This window comes from Chiroxiphia lanceolata, chromosome 7 (assembly GCF_009829145.1).
Source record: "Chiroxiphia lanceolata isolate bChiLan1 chromosome 7, bChiLan1.pri, whole genome shotgun sequence".
Taxonomy (NCBI): domain Eukaryota; kingdom Metazoa; phylum Chordata; class Aves; order Passeriformes; family Pipridae; genus Chiroxiphia; species Chiroxiphia lanceolata.
This window is the reverse complement of record NC_045643.1, coordinates 117,574-141,421: the sequence shown is the minus strand read 5'-3', so window position 1 is coordinate 141,421 and position 23,848 is coordinate 117,574. Positions and strand designations below refer to the sequence as shown.

The window sequence follows — 23,848 nt, the reverse complement described above, 5'->3', positions numbered from 1 at the left end:
GGATAAATCATTGATTAAAAAGCTTGTAATTTTTTTTAACTACTTTTATTTTATGTTTTCTCGTGTGTGCTTCCACCTCCTGGGGCATCTCCCCAGCTGGCTGGGGAGGAGTGACTGTCACTGAAAGCCCAGCCCAGAGGATGCTCTGCTGGAAAGACAAGAAAGTGGTGGGAATGCTCTGAAGTCAGTTTTATACCTCATTTACAGGGGTCTGCCTTTAAAAGCAAAAAATAGGTTTCCTTTACTTACTTGGCAGAGGAAACATTTTGCACAGGGCTCTTGTCAGAGCATCTGTTCCCCTCATTTACAAAGCAGCTGTTTAAGCTGTGCTTTGTAAGTGTGTAGTGTGGCATATTACTCATCTGGTAATTCCCTGCTCCATCTAAGAATAGGATAGGATGTCCTCTCAGTTCCACATACCTTTGCCTGTGGGGATTGGAGTTTTCCAGCTGAGATATCTGCCTTGGACCAAGTTCTTCTGGAGGAGTACCAGCTCAGAGTGGAACAGTCACTTCTGAGAATAAAACTGTGGAAAGCCAAATCATTTTTCCACCTTGAAACAAGCCTGGCTCTTGTGGAAAAGGCAAGGGGAATAGAAGGGAAACTGTTAGAGCTTTTCAGTTAATTCTCTGAATATGCCTCTACATGGACCGTGTTTTACCTTTCCAGTGTCTTCCTCTGAACTGTCCTTGCCTTTTTGCAAGCCTGAGGGCTTTGGCCACAAAGAGATCAGTGGCCTGTCATTGGAGGAACCTTGGAACCTTATCTCCATTTGGTGGCTTCCAGGAGGAAGTGCTGAACTGGCTGGAAGCGTGATGAGTTTGTAGTTCATGCTTTTATCATGTTTAAGGCCATTTTTTTTTCTTTTTAGAGACAGACCATATCCCAAAATGGAGAAAGTTATAGGATTTCTAGAATATGTTAAGATATGTATCAACTAATCCCGCTGGGGGAATGCCTGGGGCGCACCTAAAATCATCGTGGAGGGCTGTGTCCAGTTCTGGGCCCTCATAGAGGAGACACTGAGGGGCTGGAGTGTGTCCAGGGAAGGGAACGGAGCTGGGAAGGGGCTGGAGCAGCAGGAGCAGCTGAGGGAGCTGGGGGGGCTCAGCCTGGAGAAAAGGAGGCTCAGGGGGGACCTTCTGGCTCTGTCAGGACCCCCTGACAGGAGGGGGGAGCTGGCGGGGGGGTCGGGCTCTGCTGCCAGGGAACAAGGGACAGGAGGAGAAGAAACAGCCTCAAGCTGTGCCAGGGAGGTTCATGTTGGACATCAGGAGGAATTGTTGTGTTTTCCAGCCTCTGGGAGCAGCAGTGGGGGGACAGAAACAGGCTGTGTGCAGGGAGCTGGCTGGCTGCTCTCCCAAAAAGGAGACCATGGCTTTTTACCCTCCAGGGTAGCCCTGCAAGTGAAGATATTCGAAGTTAAATGCAAAAAATAATCATGTTTACGTGAGCTGGAGCCCCAGCACTTGTCTGTTGGCTGATGGGCCATTAAACTCTCCCAACAGGTTTTCTGCCCAGACATGATAAGACGGGAGGGTGTGAGTGAGGTATTATGGACAGTTTCTGGATGCATCTTGTGCTGGGGGTTTACTCTGGGGGCTGATGCAAGGGGACATCTCCCGTGGAACACCCTTTATGTTCATTTCACAACCGATTTGCTTCGAACAAATGCAGACATGTGTGATCTGCATGAGAAAAGCTCGCAGGGGGACGGGCTCGGGGGCGGGCAGAGGGTGGCTGGGTGGGCTCGGGAAGGCCACCTTGGTGGCAGCCCAGCCTCCAGGGAGAGCAGCAGAGGCAGCTGACTGACTCCCAGAGCAGATTTAGTACCTGAGGGCGGAAAACTCGCTGGATGAGCGGGTCCTGCAAGCCCCGCTCAGCAAAATCTGTCTGAGCTGTTTTCTGCAGGGCTTGGTCTCAGAATTTATGTACCTTGGAGCGAAGAACGGTCAAAGCTTGGGGAAGGCATCGTTATCACTAATCGTGCAAAACAAACCCGAGCTTCTGCAGTGCTGCTCTTCCAGGGACAAGGGCAGGGGTGGTGTTTTGGTGATGCAGAGGATGCCAGGGCAGGCAGAAAATTCCTGAGGCTTGTTGGCATCGGTGTAAGAAGGCAAAGAAAATTCCTGGGGCTTGCAGAGGCACTGTAGGGAGAGATGGTTTTGACTGCTGCCTTTCAGAGGAGACAGACAGAGGGCAGGGGCTCTGGCCACTCTCCCCAGTTCTGCTGTTCTATCCCTTCCCATCCCAGACTGGGAGAGGTTGGTATCCTGGCTGCCATTGCATCTGGCAACCTGTTGCCCTTGGCAACTCCCCTGCCCAGGTGCTTGTGCCCTTCTAACCAGCCTTTGGTCACAGCAGTGTAAAAGGGAGGGGTTCTGCTGGGGTTACTTCTATTTGAACTGACATTTCCCAGTTCTCTCCTCTCTTAATTAGTCCATTCCCTGCTTCTTTTCAATCCTGCTGGAAATCTTTCCGTGCAAGGGCGTTACACAGCAGAGTATTTAGCCCAAGTAGATTAGGGAAAGGCAGGAAAAGCTTCTGATTGTGCTGTATCTGTAGCATAGGTGTTAAAGATGTATTTGTGAGCCAGTCAGAGAAGAATGCTGAGGAAATCCTGTTTGGGTTAATCTTGTTTAATTTTATAATAAAAAACAGATGGCTGGCCATCTGGAGCTTCTTGCAATCAAATATCTCACAATTAACAGTAATTTACTTGCCCTGAGACTTCCATGATCTTCATGTGCTTTTTTTTTCCCCCTTCAACCTGTCTGTGTGGTCCCTTCCCAGGGTAGTGCTGAGTGTAAGCTGCCTGGGGAAAGGCGTGATGGAGGGGCTCCCTGGAGGCATCTGCTTTCCTCCTGGATTTTCCACTTACACCCCCAAAACTGGAGCTTAGAAAAGCGTACCTTGTGCTTTTCTGACCCTGTAGGACCCACTCTCAGAGTAAGCAAAGTGAAGGACTGTACATACCTACAGATGGGTCATGGAGAGATACGTAAGGCAGCACTTAAGGGGAGCATACAAATTAGATCTACTCTTTTTACCAGGCTGTGGGAATTCTTCAGAGCTCAAAATGATTCTAATCTGAAGTGGGTTTGCTCCAGCAGTTTAAGTTATTGGATGTAATTAAATGAGATGCAGGTGATCCTCAGCACTAGGAAAGCTTTCTGAGGGAATTATCAGCAAAATGGGATGCAGAGTGAAACCCACGGGGCACCTTCTTCTGTGCATTCTTATCTCCAGGAGGTTGAGAGACCCCCAGGATTCATTATTTCCGGAGGTGACATTGGCAGTGGAGACTGGCCTCTTCAATAACTTCAGGTCTCTTTTGAGTATGTCCTTCCCAACCAGCTGTGTAGTTGAATAGCATCAATAGTGAACGTGAATAAATGAATTCCAGATGAGGGATCTGCATGCCGGTAGGTAAGAGCTCTCCCAGGGATTCCTGGGTGATTGCTGGCTGTTTACTATCCTAATATTTTTTTGCTAGCAGATTAAGAAAAATAACTGAGCTCTTCCCCTCCTCCTCCTCCACAAAATCTCTGGCTTTGCGTGCACTCAGGGAATCAGGTCATGGAGCTAAAGGATATATTCAGATACCAGGGGATGTTGGACTGCAGCTATGCTCCATCCCTCAAGTTATTTAAATGGAGAGGAGCCTTCTGAAGGGCAAGAGCTTGTTTTAACAGGGTTCCCAAAGGGATGTTAGGGCATTGGTGGGATTGATGGAGCGAGCAGGGGTAGGGTTTCACGCTGCCCCGGCTACCAAATGATCAGATCTCAGAGGTGCAGCTCGGGAGTGGATCCAGCATCCATCCTGAGCAGCTCACCAGCCAGCAAGTTGAAAAAAAGGGCAGTTGGAAAAACAGAGTAATTAGTGGAATGGCAGGAATATGCAGGTCAGTAGAATGATTGTTATTATTAATGGTTATTATTACAGCAGTGGGAAGGTGCTGCATATGCCGATCTGGGACCTGTGTACGTAGAATTGTTCATGAACATTTCTAGGCAAGTGCTGCTCAGCTCTCAGAACACATTCTGGAACCTCTGCACCCCGTTTCCTCTCTTTTCTTTTTCCTTTTTTCCTGGTGGGAGCAGGGCAGACTCTTTTGCCCTTTGATGCTGGTTTTCCCCTGCCTGATGCAGCCTTTGTCTGCATGTCTGCAGTGACTTTTTCAGAGAAGGATAAGAATGGACAGGGCTTGGAGCAACCTGGTCTGGTGGAAGGTGTTCCTGCCCATGGCAGGGGAGTGGAACAAGAAGGTCTTTCAGGCCCCTTCCACCCCAAGCCATTCTGTGATCCTATGATCCAGTGACTAGGACCTGTCTGGCAGGTGACCCCATGGGAATCTTTTCTGTGCTACTGGGCACGCCACTGAGGATGTGATTACAAGCTTTGCTCCAAACTCTGCCCCAGTTCAGGTTTTCCCACCCACTCACCCAGTTATGTGGAGTGGATGGAGGCCCTGGGGCTCTCTGAGTGGGATTACTCCCACATGAACGTTGTTCCTGCACGGCACAGGCACCCACCACAGGTGATGCTTGGCTCCGGCTGCTTGGTGTGTTTGCTGCCCAAGGGGTGTGTGGGCCATGAGACTCGCTCCATCCTGCTCTTTCCCGTGCCCCTTGGACACTTGGAGTGGTTCACCCTGCAGGACTCATCACTCCATTGCTGCCACCTACCAGGCTGTAGGAAGCCTGGATGCCCAGCACAGCTGTGACACTGCTCTGAAGGGTCCATGCCATCCCTGCTGGGCAGAGGAAAACCAAGAGGCAGTGGGGACAAATAGATGCTGATGAATCAGCCATGCCAAGAAGTGAACCTTGTTCTTGAGGAGAGCTGGATCTTGCCAGCACAATAGCTGGATTACAAAGCCATTTCCTCCAATTACCTTCTCTGTCAAATCTCTGTGTCGTCTGGCACTAGGAAAGCTTGGATTCAAATTCATTGTGAATTGGGGCGATGACACCAGAGATTTCTAAATTAATATCCTGCCAAGAGGAATTGAGCTTGTTTTTTCCAGTCATGTCAGTTCTGATTCCTTTGCTTGTCAGAGAAAACTTGGGCATGCCATCTGGTTTCAAGGGCACAGAGTAAGGAATCATAGGTTTTTCAGCCCAGCATGTTGAGTTCGCTGTGCAACAGCTGCAGGGAGCTTCGGGGGGGGAAAGAAAAATGAAGTAAAAGGGCTTTGTGGGCCCTTCTTGGCACCTGGCAAAGGGCAGAGGGGGAGACCAGAGGCACAGGGTGCTGGTGAAAAGGAAAAAGAGGGCATGACCTCTTCCTTGGAACAGTGGGAGTGTGCACAGCAGAGAGGACTTGGATGAATTACTGCCCTCTTCACGTCTTCCCAGTAGACAGTCACGAGCCATTCTGGATGCATTAACCATGGACTGCTTGCTCCACAGGCTGCATTAAATACATTCAACTGAGTGCCAAAGAACTCCTTGGCACCACAAAACCCGTGGACCTTAAAATTTCCAGGAAAGGAGCAGCAACTGTGCCACTGAGCTGGGGCCTGGTGTCTGTCTTACCCCAAACTCATGGTTTTACAGGTCAGAATGGCCCTGGGATGGAGGTCTCCACAGCTGAGGATGGGAATACTGTGAGCCTGGAAGGTGAGCTGTGGAGGGGCAGGGGCAATTGGGAGGGGCTGCATGTCCTTGTCCTGTTGCAGGCAGACTGGGACAGCCTTCAGAAAAAGAGGGGTGCAGGTCGTAGGGAAGGACTGTGCAGTGGCAGGGAACAGCTTGGTGCCTGGCACATCTCCTTCTGTAGGAGCAGATTTGGAGAGATGTTTTGTGTCCCTCCTTTCAGCTGCCAGTGGGCAGAGGAGCCTCATGGGGTGTCCCAGAGCTGCGCCCCCACAGCCGGTGCCGCTGGGGCTGCACAGCTCCTTTGTCAGGGCGCCAGACATTGTCACTGGGCCCCCAGCCAGCGGGTCACCTCTCTGCAGAGGGCCCGTCAGCCCTGGGTGCCAGCATTCCCACCCAGCCCTTGGGAAGGAGCCACCTGCTTCCCCTGGGCATCCCTGCCACCAGCTGCAGCTGCCAGCCTGGGGACCGGGGCCGGTCCCTCCCCTCCGGCCCCTTCCAGCTGCAGGAGCAGGGCTTGGGGCATGCAGTGCTGTCGGTGCCAACTGCCAGCTGGGAAGGGGGAGGCTACTGCTGTGCCAGCAGCGAGTTTGGAGAGGCTTCCAGATCTCCCCCCTCCGTGAGCTGTTTGTACAAACCATCTGCCTGAGCCGGGGTTTGTGGGGAGCACACGGAAGGAGGAGCTGGGAAGGCGCAGCAATGGGTGATATCCCTCTTCCCTTCATATTATCCCCACATCCTGCCTGTGGCTGCCTGCACTGCTCACAGCAGGATGGAGGGATGGGCTCTCCGGATGCGCCGGCAGCTGCAGAGGTGTTGGTGGTCAGTGCTGGGGGCTGTGTGAGCACCCCATTTATCACCCCCACACACCAGCAGCCGCTCCTTATCTCTCTTCCCAGCTGGCATGGTCCAGACCAAGGCTGGAGCTGGAGAAATCGGTCTCTGTGTCACCCTCTTCTGAGCTGGTGGGTTGTGCTCTCCCTGCCACTGGTGCTGGTGCCTCCCTTGCTGTGCCTGGGCAGGCGCTGGGGTGTTTTTGGGGGCTGTACTGGGAAATGCTGCTTGTGGCTCCTTCGGTGAGGGGCTGCTGGGGGCTCTCTCAGCCACGGCTTTATAAATTCAAACAGATGGGTTTTAGAAAACCCCAGCTTTGAGACGTGCTCTCTGTTTAAATGGTTTCGGAGGAAATTTGCACTTCAGTGGATGTGCAGAAAAATGGTGTTTTCAAAGCGAAAATGAAATGAAAACCAGCCTTCCCCCTCCCTCCCCCAGTGAAACACTATTTGCAAAGTGGGGCCTCTGTTTTGAGGTATTTGAAGCACACAGACATCCTTATTCTTGCTTCCTCCACTTTGCTGTTCTTTTCTCTGCTTCTATTTCCCGTATTTTCTTTATGTCCCAGGTCCATTCTCAGAGCTCTCAGCTCTCCTTGTCACTCGGAGGGTGTAGGGTGTCAGGAGAGAGCTACTGAAGGGTTGTCTAGTGTATTAAATACCTATACTTTCCATTTTTTTTGGATAAAAAGTGCTCAGAACTGAAATTCTCTGTAGAAACTCTCTAGTTTTTACACACATCAGGCTTTATAATTTATGCCTGCTTCCCTGAGGCTGTGCCTGTGAGCAGCTGCCCTGGGTCCTGCCTGTGCACAGGAAGGAGAGTGGATGGATTCCCAGGAGCTGCTGGTTTACCTGTGCATGGGGAGCCTGTTTGCACTGGCAGCTTGATAAAATCCTCACATCCTGCTGCATATCCTTCCCTCTCTGGCTGGGGGGATGACGGGGGGCCTTTTCCAGATGGAGTGACAGGACAAGGGGGATGGATTCAAAATGCCAGAGGGAAGGGTTGGATGGGATATTGGGAGGAATATTTTATGCTGAAGGTGGGGAGGCCCTGGCACAGGTTGCCTGGAGGAGCTGTGGCTGCCCCATCCCTGGAAGTGTCCAAGGCCAGGTTGGAGCAACCCGGTCTCATGGAAGGTGTCCCTGCCCATGGAATGAACTGAGCTTTAAGGTCTCTTCCAACCCAAACCATTCCATGGTCCTGTGCCCAGAGGGCAGATTTAAGGCAGAGAGGTTGTGCTGAGTAAGCCTGTGTGTGTGTCAGCTTGGCTGTGGTGTCCTGAGCATGGAGACCTCTGAGGGGGGACCCACTGGGTGACGGAGGCTGTGGAGAGTGATGGTGTCAGTCCAGAGGGGGGCAAAGGCCCCCCGGATGCTGGTGGGGCTGGGATTTGGAGGGTGCTGGATATGGGGAAGGACAGACCCGGCACTGCGGATCGGTGGCAGCGAGACCCTGAGTCTGTGCATTGTCCAAGGAGCTGCTCATGTGGTCTCAGTCGAGCCAAAATACTCTTTCAGAGAGAGAACGGGCCAGATGTCTCATTATTGCTGCTCACAATGCTGCCCTCCCAGCCCAGCGATCCATCAGGGGCTCGGCACAGCCCCACAGAAAGGTCCCTGACACGTTCTTACAGCAGGGCCAGGTTCTCACCACTTGTGTGCATTTGTGCCCCTTGACAAATGGCTGCTGGGCTCCGGTTTTGTTCCGAGTGGCGCTGGTGTCAAGCACAGGGCTCCTATTCAAGTGCCCACCAACGGTGGCCCACAACTCGCCGCTTCCTCTCCTTTTCTTGCTTTGTTTCCCCATGACAGTCACTCGGGACGTTTTTTGCAATCTCGCTGGGTATTTTTAAAGACAGTTTTCAAGGGGCAAAGGAGCGCCTCTATAGCAAGGACTGTAAAAATGCCTTGGGAGTACACGAGGTGAGGAATTCCTGCTTGCGTGGCTGCGTTGCTCACACGACATTTAATTGCCTTTTTCTTTTTTTAGGCAATTTTTCCAACAAGTTGATTTATGGAATTGGCTGGCAAAGCCTTGAATACATTGAGAAATACAACTTCTACAATGGACCAACACATCCTTAAGGAATGAATGGTTCCTCTTTAAACTGGGAGCTGTGCTCCTGGCTGCTCCGAGCACCTTGGGAACGGAGGAGGATTAGGACCAGGCTGTGAACTGCAGTGTTTGTCCTGCTGTATAAACCTGTATGGGTAAGGTGTTGGCTTTAAACTGCATTCTAAGTTATGTGTGTGCCCAAAATTGCCTATAGAAAGTGCCCCAGAGGAGTCATGCTCTGTAGAAAGACACAGCACAAGGATGTCCCAGCCTGCAGAAACTGGCAGTGTGAGCTCCCGGGGTGCTGGTAAAACCCAGGCAGGCCAGTCCATGCAACCCCGGGTGCCAGTGTGATGTTTCTGTCCAGATCTTCTGGTTATGAAAAGTTTGGTTTTATAAATGAGGAGCCCTTTGTATTCTCCAGACAGTGACTTTCTGCCGTATTATCTCACTGCAGTTCCCCTCTGACTTCAGCGAGTATTTTGTGCGCTCAGAGAGCGTTTTCCATCCCTTGAGCCTGAAAGGGAAGAGGATTTATGGAATGGGGAGCTTGAGGCACCAACTCAGCAAATACCAGAGTGTGTATGTAAGCGTTTGCAGGTTGGAGATGGAAGTACACAAGTGGTCTTGATCATCTTAAGCCACTCTGTTGCTGGGTCCAAGGGCTGAGCTGGGAGCAGGTAGCACAGTTTGCACATTGACATTTTCAACTGCCTTGTCTGAGGAGAGCTTTTCCTCTGCCCTGATCTTGCATCTTCTTCCATTTAGCCTGTTTAACAGACTTACAGCTGCCCAGCCCCACGTCATGTTGTCAGTGCAGCAGGTTCAATTATCTTCTTATGGTCTCAGTTTTAGCAGGTACATGATGATGTCTGTGACCCATTAGTGTTTCTCTCTCTTTCTGACCCCCTAATGCTATTGTTATGGAGATTTTTGGTGGCCCTTCCTATGTCTTACACTTTCAGTAAAGATCAGCTTTCACTCCAGCCTTCAAAGTCATCCCTTGCTTCTTTCTAGCCAGGTAAAGCCTGGGGGGATCCTGTGGCAGATAATGTGAGCGTCTCGACTGGTAATTATAAAGCCAGGATCTGTAATTAACTTTTCTATGAAACTCTCAACCCCAAGGTGTGCCTTTTTCCCTCTATTAATTAGCACAGGGAAGGGACGCTCCTGTCTAGAGGCAGAAGACAAAAATAGGAGCAGAGGCGAAATAGAACTGGTTCCTTTGAATGATAAATATTGTTCCCTTTATGCCTTAAATAAAAGGAGAGTTTGGCTAAAACCGGGGGGGAGGGTTACCTCTTGGAAAAACTGACTTAAACAGAATTGGAGGAAATAGTCCTGGATTAGGCACCAGAGACCTCTTCCAGCAAATTTCTCTCAGCTCAGCTCAGTTGATACCTGTGTATTCTTGGTAAAGGTTTGTTCAACCTGTTTCTGGGACTGTTGAAATGTTCTGGTTTTGCAGACATGAGGCTTGGGAGCACACTTGGGTTTGCGTGTTAACCCCCATGAGCTGTGGCTTTGGGAACAGACCATATATTGCCAGAGCTCTTAACATGTCATTATTTGCATACTTTTTTTTTTTTTTAATATTAGCAATTTGGAAACAGTTTAAAAACTGTTCCATGGAAAAGACTGTCTGAGAATAGAGTTTTTTTCACAAACCTTCACGAGGAATTGATTATGCAGTCCTGTGTACTGGAAAGAGAACTTGATGTACCTCCATATAAATCTACAAGCAGCAGGACTTGTTCTGCCAGATTCGAAGCAAAGAGAAGAGTCCCCCAGGGGAGAGGGTAATAGCCAACAAAAGTAGGTAGTGTCTGGCAAATCTTACTAATACTGGGGATTCAAAACTGGCCAAGCTGGAGAGCACAGCAGTAGGATACCTGTAGGATGCCTGCCTGAGGACTGTGCAGCTTTGCCAAAGAAAGTTGAAGTAGGTAGTTGAAGTGTTTGTTGGTTGGCTGGACTAACTTAAAAACGAAAAAAACCAAACCCAAAAACTATTTCAGTTGACCCCACTGAAGGTTTTTGGGGGACTCTTGGGAGAAACACTATCTGCACAAGTGATGGCAGCTGAGTGTTCCCCTTCTGATCTGCACTCATGGCCAGTAAGGGCTGCACTGTGATTGCATTTCCAAGCCTCCCATGTGTTTCCCAGTAGGAAGCTGACAGGAGAGCACCGTGCTGTAACACTGAGCTGCTCTGGAGGCATTTGGGTGGAAGTGTGTTAAGACATGATTTAAATTCACCACCAGGCCCAGACATTCCTTCCTGGAGGTCCAAGCGTGCTCGTGTGTCTTGGCTGTGCAGGTTCTGAGCTGCCGTGGGCCTTCTGACTCGTGGGGTTCCTGGAGGCAGGCAACCTCCCCAGTGGGGGTGATATTTGTGTTTGTTTTGCTCATTGCACAATTCCTTGGAATAACTAACGCCTTTCACCTTTTCCTCTGCGTCCCACTCGGTGACTCAGGGCGAAGGCATCTGACTCAGAGCAGTGTGTTTGCTGGGCTGCTTTGTGCTTTTCCAGATGTGCAGGAGCTCTGGGACGATAACTGGAATGGGGATGAGTGTTATGAGTGGTGCTGGTGCTCAGCTCCAGTTCTCCCAGGAGGTGGAAGGGAGTGAGGCTTTGGCATCATACAGAGGACCCTCATTTTCCATCCAGTTACGGTTGATGACACCCCTTTGGATCTGGGACACGTGGGAGCTGTTTTATTCTTGGCAAGTGTTTCAGGTGAAACCACCACTGAGGTGGTGTGCCCAGGTGGCCAAGAAGGCCCAGGGCACCTCAGCTGTGCCAGCCGTGGTGTGTCAGAGGACCAGGGCAGTGCCCACCCCTGTGCTGGGCACAGCTGAGGCCCCTCGAGGGCTGTGCCCAGTTCTGGGCCATCATGGAAGAGACACTGAGGGGCTGGAGCGTGTCCAGGGAAGGGAACGGAGCTGGGAAGGGGCTGGAGCAGCAGGAGCAGCTGAGGGAGCTGGGGGGGCTCAGCCTGGAGAAAAAGAGGCTCAAGGGGGACCTTCTGGCTCTGCAACCCCCTGACAGGAGGGGGGAGCTGGGGGGGTCGGGCTCTGCTCCCAGGGAACAAGAGACAGGACAAGAAGGAAAGGCCTTGAGTTGTGCCAGAGGAGGTTTAGGTTGGATATTGGAACAATTCCTTCATGGAAGGATTGTCCAGCCTTGGCACAGCTGCCCAGGGCAGTGGTGGAGCCCCCATCCCTGGAGGGATTTAAAAGCCGTGTGGATGTGGCGCTTTGTGGCGTGGTTTAGTGGTGGCCTTGGTAGTGCTGGGGGAATAGTTGGACTCAAATATCTTAGAGGGCTTTTCCATCCTTAACAGTTCTATGACTCTGTGAAAGCAGTGGCTTCAGGGTACTCTCTGCAAGATGCAGTGGTTCAGCACAGATCCTCCCTGGAGACAGCCTCACGAAATGAGGGTCCAAAACAGGGAATTGTCCAGGCCTCCCTACTTACCTCCCACCTCTACTCAATCTGGTTGATCATGGAGCCATTAGGGTGGCTTAAAGTTCTACCTCTTCATTACCCACCATCATTCCTGTCTCCCTGCAAGGAGTGTCCAGGATCAAGCCACGCAGATTTCCAGAGCCAAAGCAAAGCAAACCAAACTCTTAAATTCGTCTAGCTCTTGAAAGGCCCTCAGATGCTGTGATATGGGCCCAGAAATGCTCAGGTTGTTAGCTGCTAATAACCGTGGGGGGCTGCCAGCGCTGGGAACGGCTCGTGCTGTTGTCACAGCACAGGGAAAGCTGAGCAGCCGAGTGCCTTCCTGGAGGTGTTCCTGAAGAGCCTGATGGGCTCAAACCGGGGGGGGTTAGTGTTGGGAGGGACCTTGAAGTTCATCATCTTGAGGCTGCTTCCTCTTGTCCTGTCTCTTGTTTCCTGGGAGAAGAGCCTGACCCCCACCTGGCTACAACCTCATGGCGGGGGGAAGAAACTTCTTTAGGTGACACCTCTGTATTTACCTGAAGAGAACCAAAGCATTAAGAAGTGTGAAGGGCTTCTTAGACTGGCCAGCATTTCTAGCTCATGTTGTCAGTCCATCTGTACAGCGGCCCTCATCCAAGGCTAGACAAGGCTGAATGCAAATAGTGAGGATATATTTGTGTGCTGTGACATAACTATACCCCCAGGCTCTGGTTCATTGTGCTAAGTTGGTACTTCTGAGTGCTATAAGTTGTGCATTACACCATTAATTAACCATTAGGAGAGCCTTAGACATTGCATACATTTAGTTCATAACTGCTACCCCTGTTCATCACCCACAAAACTGATCATTTTGTGACCCTCTAACACATGAGTAGCAATGCCATCGTGGCAGCACCTTGCCTTTCTTAGGACTTGGGATATCATCAAATTATGGGGCATCCCAGACATCTCTAAAATGTGTGTCTTAATTTATTCCAGCCTTGAGGATATTCTTAGGCTGTTTTGCTGATAAACTCTTCAAAGGATGTGCATGAACCCTCATCCCCCACTCCCACCACTTCTAAACCTTGGCTTGGTCAAGGATGCTTGTCCAACATTCCGCTGTCCTGAGCCTTGAGCTGAATCAATGTCCCTTATCCTTCTGTGGAGGATGGTAACGACTTTGCAGCCCAGGTACTCCTAAATGTTCCTCACGTGACAAACTAGCCACTGAAGTCTGGAGGGAGTCTCCTTAATGTTTGTATTTATAGGCCTCCTGCAGTGATTCCAGCTCCAGCCTGTTTGTGCCTTGTCAGTCTAGGCTTGGAAGGGGTCTTAAAGCTCATCTCATTCCAAACCCCTGCCATGGACAGGGACACCTTCCACTAGACCAGGTTGCTCCAAGCCCTGTCCAACCTGGCCTTGGACACTTCCAGGGACCCAGGGGCAGCCCCAGCTTCTCTGGGCAACCTGTGCAAGTTGAGTCAGGATCTTAGGTTTAAAGGAGGCTTAAATTTTAGCTCATTCCCAGTCCAGGTTAGAGGCTTTCCTGTGTAATGGTGAATATGGGGGAACTAAAGGCAAGATCCTGATTGCTTCATGCATGACATATAAATCTATCCTGGATAAAAGTAGTGCTCAAAATCATCTGATGAGGTTGTCAGGGCAGGTCACCAAACAAAAGGTGACACAGACTGTCTTTTGTCTCAACTCACAGTCTCAAGGGCTTAAGCAAAGCCTTTCAGACAAGGTCAAGGACAAAGATTTGAGGAATTTGCAGTGGAGGATCACACATTTGTTGCTATCTTGATTGAATTATGCTTTGTGCATGATGAACTCTCATAAAATTCATGTTCTCCCCTTCCCTCAGTGCTTTATTAGGTGTTTTATAGCCTTTTCTGCACATTGTCTTAGATGTGCTTAACATCAGGAACTGTGGCTTCCTTTGTACAAGAGTTGGTGGTGGGTTTTGACCAGCATAATCTTGGCAAAAGTCTTCTCCTTTGGGAAATGCATCAGCCTAGGCTGTGAATGGGCCAGAAAAAGTTGATGACATTGCTTTGCCCAGAGGCTGCTGCAGCAGAGGAAGTCTAATCAAAGGCTTCAACAGGCTTTGGATCAAGTCTCCAGCAAGGCTGTCCTAAGGAGGCAGTGTCGACATAGGGCTGTTTCCTGCACAATCTGCCTGACCCCGGAGCAGGGATCACAAGGTTTCTCACTCAGAGAGCTCTAATCAGTCCTTCTGGCCTCTTAGGTGGGACCCAACCCATAAGCTCTTTGATTACAGTGGATACCAAAGACCCACGTAAGGCCTGGACAACTCCTTTTATTTATTTTAAGCATTGCTTTGAGTATGAGGTTGGTCAAAGTAGTGCTGGTGGTGGAAGAGCAAAGAACTTAAGCCTCTCCACATGAAATGTTGCTTCATTTTCCAGCTACTTCCTACTCAAGGAAGTATTGTTTGCAGATGGTGCAGTTACAAAACAGTCATAAACCACCCCATTATTATCCAGATGGATTTATTACTGCAGAGAAATCTTTGCTATCTCATTTTGGGAATGAGGTTCGCTCTCCCCACTGACATGTGGAATGACTCTGCTCAAAATCCATCCAGTGGCAAGATGTAAATACTCAACATCTGTAACCCTGACAGATGGGTTTGCTGTTGTTTTCTTTAAATCCCAACTTGGGCTAGACAAGGTGGACAGAAATGCCTGGTCAGACATGGAGAGACTTCATTCCTTACAGGAAAAGCAGCTACCGTGGCAGAGAGCAGCTTTGGTGTGAGGTATGTCACCTCTGTCCCATCACACCTCTGGGAGATGGAATTTCAGAAGGAAGGGAAGGTGAGTTGCTGCAGATCCCTGCCTGTGGCTTCTTTGCTCACCTGCTGGCACGAGTTGGTTCATCTGCTGCCTAGAGCAGCTGATGGAGGAAAATCCCAGAGGTAACTGAGGAATTTGGAAGAAATAATAGAGGATATGGATGTAATACCATGAGACAGACCAGAGCTACCTGGAAATCCTGGGAAAGAGCCCTTCCATCTCATAGTGTGGCCGTGCCTGAATGATGCCAGCACCTGGCTGTGGTTTCCCTTGAGGCCATCTCTGAAGACACTCATTTCTGGGCTCCCATCAGCCTGCTTCGAAAGCTGGGCTGGGTCCAAAACGTGACTCCATATTGAAGCCAGCTGGGTCCTGTCTCACAGGTGAGATGAATTTCTTCCTGGTCACTGCAGTGGAAGAAACCAAAATTATCCCAGAGAACATTGACTCCAAAGGGCAATCCACTTCTTTTCCACCCAAAGCAGGGGTCAGGCAAGCAGCAGTGACGCAGGATTAGAGCTCCAGGCTGGGTCCTGTGTCTCCAGCAGGTTATTTCTAAGCCTCCCAGGTCTTCCTGCCCTGGTTATGCTCTCATACATTTCCAAACTTTCTCGGCTGGCAGCAGAGCATTTGAAACAGCATCCATGGAAATTATGGTCTTGCTTTGCTGCCCACACTTGGATGACAGCTGGCTCTGGCTGGAGCTTACCCATTGCTCTTTAAGTCTAGTGGCCTGCATTTAACCATATTTCACTTATCAAAATTAGGTGAAACATAACTCTTTCCACAAACAGTCATTGGTTTTGTTAAGACCTGCTCAGCGATTTCATCTTTTCCTTTCATTCAGCTTTTCAATTTTTTTTAATTTTTTTTTTTTTTTTTAGAGAATACTGCCTGGTTATTTATGTGTGCACAGACCATATTTGTGTGGGTTTGGTGCTGATCAGCTGCGTGTGTGTTTACAATAGCCCTTGTGTTATCCCAGCCGGCAGCCTGAAAACACTTCCAAATTATTCCACATCAGAAGCGAAGAGGGTTTGGATAGACTCCTAGGGGAAAGTCTTGAAATGGTGCCCAAACCTCAGTCCCAGTGCTGTAAGTCAGGCACGTGGCTGATATTTTATCCACCCCAGCTTGGACTTTGACAGGCTGTTTTGTTTGTGGAGGAAACGGGACCTTGGGAGCAGTTTTAATCAGAGATTTCTTGGAGATGGGCTTCCTCCTTCCCTTCGTCCTGTTCTGCCCTCTCTTGACACAAGTGCCTGCACTCTGCCCGTGTTCTCTAAGAAATGATGGAAAATTAGGGCACAGAAGCCCGAGGGCTGGGCTGGACTGAAACAAACCCCTGGGTGGAGGGGGCCTGACCTGGCTCATGCCTTTGGAGAGGTGCTGGGTTTGTGTACGAAACACTTGGGTGTCTGTACGTGGGTGAGCACCAGGAGTTGAGGGTCACTAGGGTTTGGTGTTTGCTGCTAACCTCAAAGCAGGCTGGGAAGTTCAGACCTAAATGGTGCTGTAATAAAAACCTGGAAATAGTCCAGAAAATCCTAGACCAGTTTGGGTTTGAAGGGCCCTTAAAGACCAACTCTTTCCAACCCCCTACCAAGGGCAGGAACACCTTCCACTAGACCAGGTTGCTCAGTGTGGAAAAAAAAGGAGTATTGTCTCAAAACCAAACTCCTACAATGTGAGTTCAGTTCTAGAATTTTTTGCTTTTTAGCTGGACTAAATATGACATTGTTTTCCAAATATATATTGGCATTACTGTGGCTTGGAAACTCAATAACTGAGCCAGCTCTGGTCTTGGACCTTGAGTTACTCATATAATAGTACACTTTACTATTGGAGTAAAGATCACTTTTTAAAAATGTAATTTAAAACTGGCACACACATTGATTTAGGAATGCAAAATGATTTTGTTATTATCTCATCTCAAAACCTTTTCCTTGATCATCTGCAACTCTGAATTGCAAAATGTATTACAGAAACACAGCTGTTGTGTCTTATAATGTGAGGTAAGACATTCCATAGTGGTTGTTTGTCTCAAAACAAATTTACAAATCCAGAGCAATGTGGCTGCCCCATCCCTGGGAGTGTCCAAGGCCAGGTTGGACAGGGCTTGGAGCAACCTGGGCTAGTGGAAGGTGTCACTGCCCATGGCAGGGGGTGGCACTGGATGGGCTTTAAGGTCCCTCCCAACCCAAACCAGTCTGGGATTCTGTGACTAAGAGGTGTCTCTCTCTCACAGAGTTTGGTAACTCCTTGAGTTGAACACCTTACAGAGCTTGTGCTCTGAGACTGAGAGAAGGACCTAAACTTCTTCTCCTTAAGGTGGTGCAGCAGTTCAGAAATCAAAAATGCATGATGGTGATCCAAATCTTTGACTCCAGGATTTGGAGCTTTCAGCTTTCAGCTTTGGAGCTTTCCTCTGCAACTTTATAAGAGAAATTCAGGGATCTGGTAACACTGAGTGACCTTACAGAGAAGAGCAATAACCGCTCTGGAACCTGGGCCAGTCCATTCCCTCATTAGGACAAGGAAGCTTTTATCTCTCCTGCAGTAATGATGCATTTTTAAAGCGTTTCACACCTACTTTCAGTCTCAGTAAAGACCATGAAACTTCTTTGGCTGTGGCCACACGGTATCTGTTGTTAAACAGACTGTTAAAATTAATCAACCCAGGTTAGGCAGCCAAAATTACCACTTGCCATCTCTGGCCTGAGTCTGCTCCCTCAGAGACAGCCCCGTAAGAGGCTGAACGCTGATTAAACACTTCTCTGCCAAGTGCAGTCCGAAACATTTTGGCAAGAACTGCCTGTACAAAGCGCAGAAAAAAATGTACAGGATGTAAAAGGCTCAGTGTGTCAGTCTGCTTGAATCCAAACCATCCCCTGCCACAGACCCCTGCGTTAGCAAACATCCCATCTGCCCGATGAGAGCTTCTGTACCCTGGCCCCAAATTTCCGTGCTCCATCCCCAGGGTTGTTATGTCGTGAGTTCATTATTGCTGCTGGCTGTAATTCACACTCCAATCCACAGTGCTATCAGCAAAAGACATTTAAAAAAAAAATAAAAATTAGTAAGAGCCTTGATTTTCCTCAGACTACAGACTGGAGGCTTAAACTCTTCTTTGGAGGAAGTCCTGCTGCATCCAGGGCAGGAAGGAAGGGAAGGAAGCTCAGCCCACGTGCCCTCACGTGCACTTGTTGGCAGTGGAGGGCAGAAGGACGAGGAGCTTGTGAACTGTCCCACTGGGCTACTTAAACAGAAGCATCTGGACCACTTCTAGAAGATCTGTTTGACCCCTGGGCAGGCTGGATCCTTGAGTCAAAGGGTGCTGCCTTGTGCCAGCTGAGCGTGGGAAGGTTTAGATTGGATATTAGGGAAAATTTCTTCAGGGAAAGGGTGTTCAGGCACTGGCACAGGCTGCCCAGGGCAGTGGTGGAGTCACTGTCACTGGAAGTGTTGAAAAAGTGCGTGGGTGTGGCACTTGAGAACATGGTGGTGGTGCTGGGTTGATGTTGGACCTGATGATCATAAAGGTCTTTCCCAGCCTTAACAATTCCATGATTCTATGCACAGCCTCTTTCCTCCTCTCCTTTCCCCTCGTCTTCCCTCTCCCCCTCTCTGAAAACACGTCAGCAAGTCTGAAGGCAGCAGTCACGCTCATCCACGGTGGTGGAATTTAATCTCCTGGTAATTAGAGATGGAAAATCACAACATTGGCAACGTTTTCACTTGAACAGAAGGGCATTCCTGACAAGACTTGGATTGTCTTGGAGTAAGCAAAGTGCAATCAGGATCGCAGGATGCTGAGCTGGAAATCTGGGGGGCCAGATCCCGTGGTTGGAGGAGGTGGTCACAGTGCCACTGACTTCAGCAGAGCTCTGGTTTGTGTCAGCTGGGATGCTGAGGAGCTCTGCTGGGCGGAGACTTGCCTTTCAAAACACAGCAGATGATGTCTAAAACCTGTTTAATATCATGTACAGTTCTTCTGCGCTGGCTTTGGGTAGTCTGGCCCCTCAGCCCAAATGATGTCTGGTGTCAGCAGTTGCTTTTGACTGTTTTGTGGTTTTCTTAAAGGCAAATAACTTCCATGCAGGGCTAATGGAGGAGCTCCCATCTCAGCTGCTGGATGTATGCCGAAGAAATAGAGTGAAACATAGAAGTAGTCACAGACTATAGACCTGCACCTATACAAGACTTGGAATTTTGCATCTGTACTGATTTTCTTCTTTTTTTTCCAAAGAATCATAGAATCAGCTGGGTTGGAAAAGACCTCTGAGATCATCAAGTCCAACCCTTGATCCAACCCTGCCGTGGTTCCCAGCCCATGGCACTGATGCCACATCCAGTCTCACCTTAAAAACCTCCAGGGACGGAGAATCCACCCCCTCCCTGGGCAGCCCATTCCGATGGTTGATCACTCTCTCCATAAAAAATGTCTTCCTAATATCCAACCTAAACTTCCCCTGCAGAGCTTAAGACTGAGCCCTCTTGTCCTTTTTTTTCCCCGCAGTAACCACTTGTCCAGAGGCTGGACTGAGAGGGCTGTGAAGCCACCAGCCCTGGCTGCTCCTGCCACCAGCTCTGCCTGGCCCCAGCGCTCTCACCAGCTCACCCAGCAGAGGGGATCAAAGGGACTCAACACCAAAACCCAGGAGAGTTCTTCACTGGGACCTGCCCTGGAGTAATTTATTTGGGTAGGTGATGATTTGTGCTGCAAACACTGCGTTGGAATAGGGCCCGTGAGCGCCGGTGACCCTGGGGCACTGTGGCTGGAGAGGTGCAGGGGTTGCTCTGCTTTAGGCTGTGTCCCCTGATTTAGCTGAATCTGGGCAACTTGTGTGCCAGGTTTGCAATTTGGAGTTGCACCCGACCTGAGAACTTCTCTGTTTGTCTGTCAGCTCCAGTAACCACGGGGAAGGGCGCTGCAGATGTGCAGCAACCCTCTGGCTCTCCAAGGGGAGTCTCCATCCTTTGACCGGAATTCTTTAGCTTGGAAAATTAATTTGAAAAATCCATTTCAGTGCATTGTTGGGAGTCATCCTAAATAAGATGGGGCTGGCTTGGCGTGAAGGTGAGAGATGAGTTTCATGTGGGGCTTTGCCTCCTTTGCACTGCTCTGGTGTTGCTGTCCTGGCCGTGAAGCTGCTGTGTTGTGGGGGAAAGGCTTTAAGGAAAAAAAACAGGGGGGAAAAAATGAAAAGGATGGAAGCTGTTCTTCTGTAGGTGTCACCTGGTAGAAGAGCATGGAAAACCCTTCCCCTGACAGCCAGAGATATAAAGAAAAATATCTCTCTGTTCAGCAAATTTTGACAAGGGCCTGGAGTGACAGGATAAGGGGGAATGGCTTTCCACTGCCAGGGGGCAGGATTAGATGTGGGATATTGGGAAGAAATCCTTCCCTGTGAGGGTGGGGAGGCCCTGGCACAGGTTGCCCAGAGAAGCTGTGGCTGCCCCTGGAAGTGTCCAAGGCCAGGTTGGACAGGGCTTGGAGCAACCTGGGCTAGTGGAAGGTGTCCCTGCCCATGGCAGGGTTTTGGAACAAGATGAGCTTTAAGTTCCCTTCCAACCCAGGCTGTTCAGGGATTCTAAACTCCCTGGGAGCCTATTCTAACTTTTTGTCTGATCTGTTTGATCTCAGGACATCTGAAGGCTCAGTTTTTCCCTACCATCATCTTTTGGCAGGAAAAAGCAGTGTTGGAGCCCAAGGAGACCTCTCCGTGGTGGGGCCATCCAGCAGGTCCCTGCAGCTGGAGCCAGGGCAGCGTTTGGTTCTCTGCCCACTTGGCATTGCCCTCCCCAAACCCAAGGCTCATTGTTGGCTGTGCAGGGGGACTGGGGGACTCCCAGAGCCTGCATGCCAACCCAGGGGGCCTGGCCAGCAATTCCTGGCAGTCTCCAAGGCTGATTTGCATTTCTTTTGGTCCCACCAGCCCACCTTAATGAGCAGTTCTGCCTCGCCTTTGATTTCTTTCCAGGATGCCCGATTTTGGGAGGTTGCAAAGAGACAGAAAGTCTGTAAAGTTTACTAAAGAGGAAAACACAGAATAAAAACCCAAACCAGTGCATTTTCTTTGGTGCTCTGGAAATGTTCCCAGTGTTCCCTGGTGTGAACAAGTGAGGGTGGGTTCGCAAACCCTGTGGCACCTGATGCTGTGTTCCCTTCTAACTCCTGATTTTACTAACACAACTTCAGTCCAGGCTGAATATCCCAGCAGAGCTATTGCCTTATAAATAGAGAGCTAATTCATATGTTCCAGCTCTCTGCAGCTGAACTTAGGGAATTACTGAGCAGAGGCTCTGCTCTGCAATCCCACGGCACGGCTGTGACCCTCACTTGGGTAACTCCCCAAAGGAGGAAGAGGTAAATAGAGACAGAACAGGTGCTTGGTAAGAGATATCCTGATTTTCAGATAAATGCCAGTCCTCTCTTCGTCTTCCAAGCCTGTCTCACTATTTTATATACTTCAGAGCTCACTTTGCTGGTTGCATGTCATTACATCTATTTTATGGTGTTGTTTTCATCTGTTAAAAATAGGGGGGTTTAAAAGCAAATTTTCCTTTGCTGCACTTCGCCTTATAAAAGAACTTGTTGCCAAGTGTTTGAAACTTTGTGTCAATCACCGATATTTTCTACATATGAAACGGAGAATAATTTGAATTCAAACATGGCTTCAAAACTTAGAGTTTGGGTTTTTTCCCCCAGGGTTTGAAATAGATATAATTTCAAGAGTCTCTTTTGTATGTATCAATGTCAAAATCAATTTTAACTACAGTTATTTTTTAAGTAGAAAGTTGAAATTATTGATAATGAGACTTTTGGACAACTTGACTTGAAAAGCTGATGCTTTGAAAGCTGTGAAACAATTGAGAAATGCTGTCAATTTTTTTCTCAGATGCTTAGTTAAAAAATAATCATGATTCTGGAAGGAGCTTATTTATCCATGCTTCACATCATTTTTTTCCACTACAACATTGTATTGCCAGTGGTGATGGAAACCCATCCCAGAGCTCTTTTCCTGGACCTTGTTCCATACAGGACTTGCTTCTGGAAGTGCTGTCACATGTAAGCAAAGCCCATGGCTCTTATAACTCACTTGGCATGAGCCAGCCTTGCATTTCCTAAGCAGGCTTATCCCATACTAGTTTCAAAGCTGAAAGACAAACAAAGAGGATTAGACCAAACTAGTTCCAGAGCACATGTTGTACATACTAATGTCTTGTTGAAACAGGAGAAGGCTGAAAAAAAGACTTCCCCTGCTTTAATGAGGATGCAGGCTTGCTTCCTGAATCCCTGCCTGCTTTGCCAATCAGATAGAGGGGATTCTGCATCACTAAAGGAACCAAGCTAATGAGATTAGGGTTTATCACTTCAAAAAATGAAACTGTACCACTGGAAGAATAAGATTTTACAGGAATTGTGCTAAAGCCTCAGTATGGTCGCTGGGCTCTCCTCCTGAGGTTGTTTAGGGGAAAGCACTGAGCCTTGCAAGTGTTTCCACATAGATGGCTCTGCATCTCCACGCAAAAAAAGCCTTGAGGCACTTTATTTCCTGAGTTTCATCTCAGCTAAGCAGTAGCCTGAGCAAAGTTGGTCAGATTTCAAATATGCCATGTCACAGCTCTGGTTTTGACCCAGCTGCCTTCGCTGTGCCTGCTGTGCGACAGGAAAGGGACAATCCTTGGGATTTTCCCCAAATGCTGCCACCTCAGTGTGCTGCCAGATGTGGGGCAGCAGGAACAGGCCTGCTGCAAGCAGAGGAGAAAACCTCTGGAGCAGCAGAGGGAAGAAAACCTTCCCAGTGTTCATCTTTCAGAGGAAAACCTCTCCAGAAGTGCTCCTGACTGAGGAGCTGTAAGAGCAGCTGTGGCATCCCCACCTCTGTACCTCTGTCATCTCCCACCCTCCAGGCAGGGGCTGCCCCACTGTGTGGCAGCAGCACTGAGACCCCGGGCTGGTTTAAGGGATAGGAGGTGCTTTTCCGGCTTTGTGTTTGTTTTCTGGTGGGTTTTAAAAGTAGTTTTACAGTGGTGGCACTTCTATCTTTGTCTCTTGTAAAATCCCCTGCTATGCAGAGCAAACAGTGCTGCTGGAGAGAGAGAGATATCCTAGAATCATGGAATATCCTGAACTAGAAGGGACCCACAGGGCCCATCAAGTCCAACTCCTGGCCCTGCCCAAGACACCCCAACACTCCCACTATGTCCCTGAGGGTGTTGTCCAAGCGCTCCTGGAGCTCTGGCAGCCCTGGGGCCGTGACCAAACCCTGGGGAGCCTGGTCAGTGCCAACCACCCTCTGGGGGAAGAAGTTGATATCCAGCCTAACCCCCCTGACACAGCTCCAGGTGTTCCCTCGGGTCCTGTCACTGCTCACAGAGGGTCAGTGCTGCCCCTCGTGAGGTCACAGAGGGGCTGCCTCAGCAGCCCTGAAACTCCTGTCCCAGTGGGGAACAGCCCGTGTCAGCCTGAGGAGCCTCCATGGCGGGCTTCATGTGGGAGGATTTAGCCCTCTCGGCTTGGTTTGCCTGTTGGCAGGCTAAAGGTCTGGCTTATGGGGTTGGGGTTACAGCAGCAAGCTGAACTTAACCTTTTGCACCTTTCAGCCCTTCTCTCCCTTGTTATGCTTTTCACCAGCAGGAAAAACATTTGCAAGAGGGCATCGGGCAAAAGGTGGATTGTCTGAGCTCTGACTCAGGCCATGGAAACTGGGCTGGCTCTCAGGGCCACCAAAGTCAGGAGTCCCACCGTCTCCCCGGGCTCTGCTGCGCTGGCTCCTCGCTTGGCCTCAAGGACATGCGGGTTGCAGTGAAGTTCCTGATGTTTATGGACTTTTGACTCAGGTATTTTTGGCAAAAGTCAGCTGTGGCTTGGCATCCTGCCTAATCACTGCTCCTGGAGCATGGGTAATTCACTCTCTTTGGGGAATTCAGGGGCTTCCCCCTCATTCATCCAATTTTTCCCTGCAGAGCTAACAGCAGTACCAGTTTTCCATTAGGAAGCCAAGAGTAATCCCCCCTTCTTGCTTTATCCAAACAAACATGGTGTGCCACATTCCTCCTGTCTGCTGTTCTGGTGGAGAAGTCCCAG

General features: G+C 49.5%; 1 long non-coding RNA gene across 1 annotated transcript in view; it reads left to right on the top strand.

Moving 5' to 3' along the window:
• LOC116789490 overlaps window positions 1–23,848 on the top strand; it is an 87,349-nt gene that overhangs the window by 8,314 nt on the left and 55,187 nt on the right. Inside the window, exons 5-7 of the long non-coding RNA XR_004358049.1 lie at window positions 5,563–5,625; window positions 8,431–8,651; window positions 19,274–19,457. This is a non-coding gene — a long non-coding RNA (uncharacterized LOC116789490). The remainder of the gene's footprint in view (window positions 1–5,562; window positions 5,626–8,430; window positions 8,652–19,273; window positions 19,458–23,848) is intronic.